A 6000-nucleotide genomic window follows, 5' to 3' on the forward strand; every position below is an offset into this window, starting at 1 on the left:
AACATAATTCAACCTGGAATGTGTACACCCTCCTGCCAGCTTGGTATGTATTAGGTACAGGATTCACACCACATCTCACCACCGCATCTATTAACTTAAAGTCTGATATAATCTTATTAAATAGCTTTCCACTAATGTCATTATTAGTGATCCATATTTTTCAATTTAAATCTCCTGCTATCACCAAAGGGATTTTGCGGGCGCATAAATATTTTAGATTCTTAAAGAAACACTTCTAAAATTAACTATAACTGAAATACACCTTCCTTCTTCTATAAATGTATAATTCTCAATTATATTTTGTTTATTTCTAACTAAAAAAACAATGCCATTGTTTTTTATTTTTCTTTGATAAAGACCACAGGGGCTACACTTAAGCCGCATTCTTGCAGATAAAATATATCACCCCATTTGCAACTATATCCTATAATATAGCAGCATTTCTTGCGTTTGATTGGAAAACTCTCACATTGAGGGAAGTAATAGTAAAAGAAAACATTTATACCTGAAAAAGAAAGCAAAAACCAATAATCAAATGCAGGATATAAAACTAAATTAAACAAAACATTTGTATCAGCACATGTTGCGACATTATTACTAAATGCAACAGTATCAGCCTAGTTCTGAGAATTGACAGATCTCCTCAAACTTAGTGACATCCTCCTCTTCTAGGAAACCATGGCTTGTCTCCTCACTAAAGGAGGTGTAGCAGGATTAGGCGGAGTGTCCATGCTTTCCACACTGAGAGCCGCATAACAATTTTGAGCTAGAGGGGATATCTCCCGTGTCCAGTCGTGGCTTTTTTGCACCTTTTCTCTTTGCTTTAATTAACTCAAAATTACCTTCTTTATTTGTATCCAACACTTCAGGCTCCATTCATTGTCTGCTGGCCCTGTGCATTGCTTCAGGCTGAAATCAAGGTCCTCAATAGCCCTAGCTGCAGAAGGGTTAGCCTCTGCAGCACTAGACTGAGCTCCATTTGAAAGTGGGAAAGTGGAGAGCCATTATGGCTTCCACTAGTTCCCTCATCTGCCTCAATGTCCAGAATGGCAGTCTGTGCTGCCTGTTCAGAAGACATATGTGGCACAGAAACAGTTTCTTTTGGAAAAGCTGAAACAGGCACTTGTACATTCATTGCAGTCAGCATCTGATCAGAGAAGAAATTTGCAGTTCATAGTGGTGATGCTCCAACATTGCAGCTGAGTTCCCTGCACTCACACCTGCTGGCTGATTAGTATCCAGCTGATTTTATTCAGCTGCAACAATAGCAGCCAATTTTCACTTTAAACTGTGAATTTTCATTTCTAAATCCATTTTTTCTTGCTCCTTCCCTCACTGTACAACAGGCAATTTTCTCTGCTTCCCCTGCCCAAACCAACTCTGTCCATTTTTACCACACAAGCAACACTTTTTAGGCCTTGGGCATGCACCAGCGTCATGGCCAGTCTCATAGCTGTTTCTACAACTGACCAATGACAGTATTTGTTTGTGGTATATCAAGCTTTCAACATTCTGCCAAGTTCAAAATGCTGCTATTCTTCAAAATGATCTTCTATTTTGGACTCTTTACATAAATGAGAGTCTACATCACATGAAATAAGGGGACATTGCCAATGAAACACCTATATTGCAAGAGGTAGAACACCGGTATGAATTACAGACCAAGACGTGCTGTGGCTTTCTATTCTAAATGTGCACAATGTTTCAGCGTTCAAGATAGACAGACAGAAAGAGAAATCCTGATCTCAGCTAGAAATATTGGCCATCATATCGCCTCATTTTTGATGGTTCTCTTATACTAGAATGTGCAAGTACCTCATATAAGCTTAGACATAAACACAACCTGCTCTTTTATTTTTAAAGGCATTCCATGTATTGAAACTTCTGAGTATGAAAAGGACTATGTAATACATGTGCACAATGGTAGAGGGAGACACCAGGTCTTGCATGTGTGTACTATGTCTATACACCTAGGGAGCTCTCACCTCCCAATGGCAAAAGAAAGTTCTTTAAGTATACTAAGTCTTTGAACAGGTCTGTGTGACATGATGCATCTCTCCAACTCTCAATAGCCTAATAGTGAAATTCCAAGCACATAAATCCATTTTTGAAGTCATGTTGGAAAAATTATCATAGAGGCAAGGAAGAGATTTGTGGCTCTCAGTTAATAATGTTTATTGCCATAAAGTGATAAAAATCTGAATGGTAACATTATTAGCCTGACAGAACTATATTTGCCACAAAATCCAATGTCTGTTAACATAATTGTCACTATGCATCTCATCCTTGCTAAATTATGGTACAACACTGCAATTGTTTTGGCCTGTCTGAACATGTACACATTTGTGATAAATTCAAGTGTCTGTATTTTCAGAACATTTTACAACACACATATATTGGTTTAATTTTCTAAAGTGTGATTATTTAACTTGGTTCCTCACTCAAATATTACAAAGAGACACAGTGCCGGAATTTGTATACAATGCCACACATGCCTCCACTAGGTTGGTCATAGAACGTAATTTTGGGGAACTTGAATCCTGATCCCGTTTGCTTAATCAGTCTGGACCAACGATCGCTATTAGGATTAGAGGTGTCTTTGGAGGAGGTTGAGGTTGCTAGCGAGTAGGCAGAAATGTTGACCTGAAGTTTGGGCACACACAAGAATATGCCTCCTTTCGCAGTTATGTGCTTCACCAATGCTTTATTTGTTTGTGCAATGTAGTCATACCTATTATACTTGTATATATTAAAGCCTTAATAGCCTTCCATATTTTGAGGCATGTAAAAAAATACAAAATAATATCTTAAGCATGATAATTCGGTATGTATGTTTTGCACAAATATTTATACTGTATATACTGCAGAAAAATGTTGATGGTCTACACACACATTTCACCATGTATCATATATATTTGAAATTACAATAAATGCCATGTCCATTTTTAGTAAGAAGAAAATTTACTCTGCTTTTATCTATTAACTAAGTATAACTAACTGGAATGTTTACTTGTTTTGTTTTTTCATTTTTTTCCCACAGAGCCAATTTTACTATTTGTTCTCAGCACCTGGCTCCAAGTGGCCCAAGCACCGTGGCTGTATGAATCGAAGAAGGTGTTTAGCACACTCCTCCCATAAACTCAGCCTCCACATGGCCAAATGTGGGGCCAGACTCAGGAGCCGCAGGGAGCAAGTAATTCTGGCCTCCTGCCAGGGATGGACTAACCCCTTTGATAGCTGAAATAATATGCTTCTCCTTGGCTTTAAACTCCTGAAGGCTTACACAGGTGGTTCACAGGACGTCCTCTTTACCCACCTGCTTATGCTGTTCCTTCGTGGTGGGTGGGTGCTCCATATCTAAAACAAAATATAGACAAATGTCCCATTGTTTTACAGAAAAACATATTCTCTATAGTAAGCATTATATATATAGAACATTTAAAATGTAAGCAATGATCACATAGACATGTTTCATACATTTGTGTGACACTTATATATATACTTATATAATAAGTGTGCAGTTTACTAAGTCTACCAATGTAGTGTTCCTTAAGGCTTACACATTATTTGCTAATAAAGGTTAAAATAATAGATGGTGGTGCACATGTGAGGTGTTTCTGTCTAAAATATATTTAAAAAAAATCAGCAGAATTTTTGCCTCATTCCTCATTTGGCAGTGGAATATCACGTTACTTTGTTTCACACAGAATCCCTCTCCTCTTGACCACACTACACAGTATAATGAATTTACACCACAATTACAGCTATACCTAAAGAAAACAGAATAGCAAAGTGAAACTCTAATATTATATAGATGGAAGTTGGACAATGGTCTGTTCTATTTGCACAAATTCCACCTCAACTGTACTCAACTCTAAGATAGAGACAGCCTGACACATAATTGGAATAATTACTTTTCTTGCCTAACATGTTTGTGATATATCGAGCTTTGTACTCAATAGCAATTATCAATTTTTTGAAGACTGATATACGAGGTTAGATGTAAGCAAGGTTAGTTGAATATGTGTGTCCATAGAGCATTTTACTTTACACAAATGTGTCTGGATAACAAAGCACCAAATTCCCAATTTGTAAAGTGACTCAATGCAAGTATTTTGCTTGACTTTTTGCATGATTGCAAACCTATATGGAAACCTGAAACAAGTAAAACAAACTGCTATTTTTTTTGGACACAATCATTTTTTTTTTCTTCTAAAATACTGTATGAACCTCAATTTTGTAATAGATAAACCTTGACAGATAGGGTACATTGTGACAGTTGGTCTGGTTGGTTCACTGAAAGCATAGGTAACATATAATACATTCCACCTTCAAGGAAGTCTACAAACACACACGCGGAACATTGGTGTTCTTAGCCAGTATTAAGCACCCAATCTCTCCTTCCATTCCAACCTTAGGTCACTGTTCCTCCTCTTTCACAATTGTATGCAAATAATAACATCACTTATTACATCAGAATAGGCATTTATTGGTCCAATTATACACTCCCAGGGACTGGTGACCACATGTTTGGGCAAATGCCCATGATGCTCATTATTTAAATCTGTTGAGGCTATTCTCTGGTACCTAGGTAACAGGTTGTGTTTGCATTAGTTGTGGTTAAGCATTAATTTTTCTGACCTCCTAATACTGGCACATCTCTTGTTCAGAAACAGAAAGAAATGGCCTAGGTGCACAGTACTTTTAATTATTTTAAAGTTGGAGATAGAGAGAGGTATATAAAACTTAACTTTTATTTATTACAAACAAAAAAGCGAAATAAATCTGACTATCCTCATTTAAAAACAATTGTGTGTGTTTAAAATCCACTGATAGAGTGATTCTGCCTCTTATTTTATAAGGAATCGATCATAGGTAGTATCATAAAGGAATTGCTAATATAATATGGTATGATAGTACTGCATGAAAGATTGTCTATCTGTACACTATTGTAAATAGATCCCGGTATAATGACCACTTAGATTGCAGCAGATTCCAGATACGTATAGATGGGTATGGGCAAATTCTGCTATAGAAAAACCTTCTATTATAATACAGCAATGTGTCTTGCTATCCAGTGCTTGCCTCTCTATATTGCAGGGAATTTCTGTTCTAAACTGCTCCAATATACCCCAAGTTAGAAGGAGCATTAGTTAGGTAGTTAGCAATACACGTTTAGGAATATTGCTGCATACCGCTCCGTTAGATCCAAAGTGAGAAGGAGCAATAGATAGGTAGATAGCAAGACACATTGCTGTATTATAATAGAAGGTTTTTCTATAGCAGAATTTGCCCATACCCATCTATACGTATCTGCAATCTGCTGCAATCTAAGTGGTCATTATACCAGGATCTATTTACAATAGTGTACAGATAGACAATCTTTCATGCAGCACTATCATACCATATTGTATTAGCAATTCCTTTATGATACTACCTATGATCGATCCCTTATAAAATAAGAGGCAGAATCACTCTATCAGTGGATTTTAAACACACACAATTGTTTTTAAATGAGGATAGTCGGATTTATTTAGCTTTTTTGTTTGTAATAAATAAAAGTTAAGTTTCATATACCTCTCTCTATCTCCAACTTTAAAATAATTAAGAGTACTGTGCACCTAGGCCATTTCTTTCTGTTTCTGGTTCATATTATCTATCGATGGCTGGTGCACCCTCTGTACCTATAGGAAATAAATATCATCTTTCAAAGTAATAAAGGAGGAGTTACTTTTGTTCATTGGTGCGACATAACCTTCGTTTATTTCTATAACTTCGATATGAAACACATTTCTTCTTCACTCTGATCATTTGCTAGTGACTCTGACACCAGCTTGTTATAGCTTTTTGAACCAATTCTGTCTGCTCTGACAATGAGCTCTGATGAAACCGCCCACTTAGAGGCGGAGAAACGCGTCAGGATACATAGTAGGAAGATTGTCTGTTCACAGAATTGTCCGTGGAGAAATACATGACAATATCATTATTAACTCAGTTCCA

General features: G+C 36.7%; 1 long non-coding RNA gene across 1 annotated transcript in view; it reads left to right on the forward strand.

Moving 5' to 3' along the window:
• Nucleotides 1-3460, forward strand: part of LOC142150115 (uncharacterized) — a 49900-nt gene extending 46440 nt beyond the window's left edge. The window contains exon 3 of the long non-coding RNA XR_012691018.1: nucleotides 3041-3460. This is a non-coding gene — a long non-coding RNA (uncharacterized LOC142150115). The remainder of the gene's footprint in view (nucleotides 1-3040) is intronic.
• The last annotated feature ends 2540 nt before the right edge of the window (nucleotides 3461-6000 follow it).

The sequence above is a fragment of the Mixophyes fleayi genome, chromosome 4 (assembly GCF_038048845.1).
Source record: "Mixophyes fleayi isolate aMixFle1 chromosome 4, aMixFle1.hap1, whole genome shotgun sequence".
Taxonomy (NCBI): Eukaryota; Metazoa; Chordata; class Amphibia; order Anura; family Limnodynastidae; genus Mixophyes; species Mixophyes fleayi.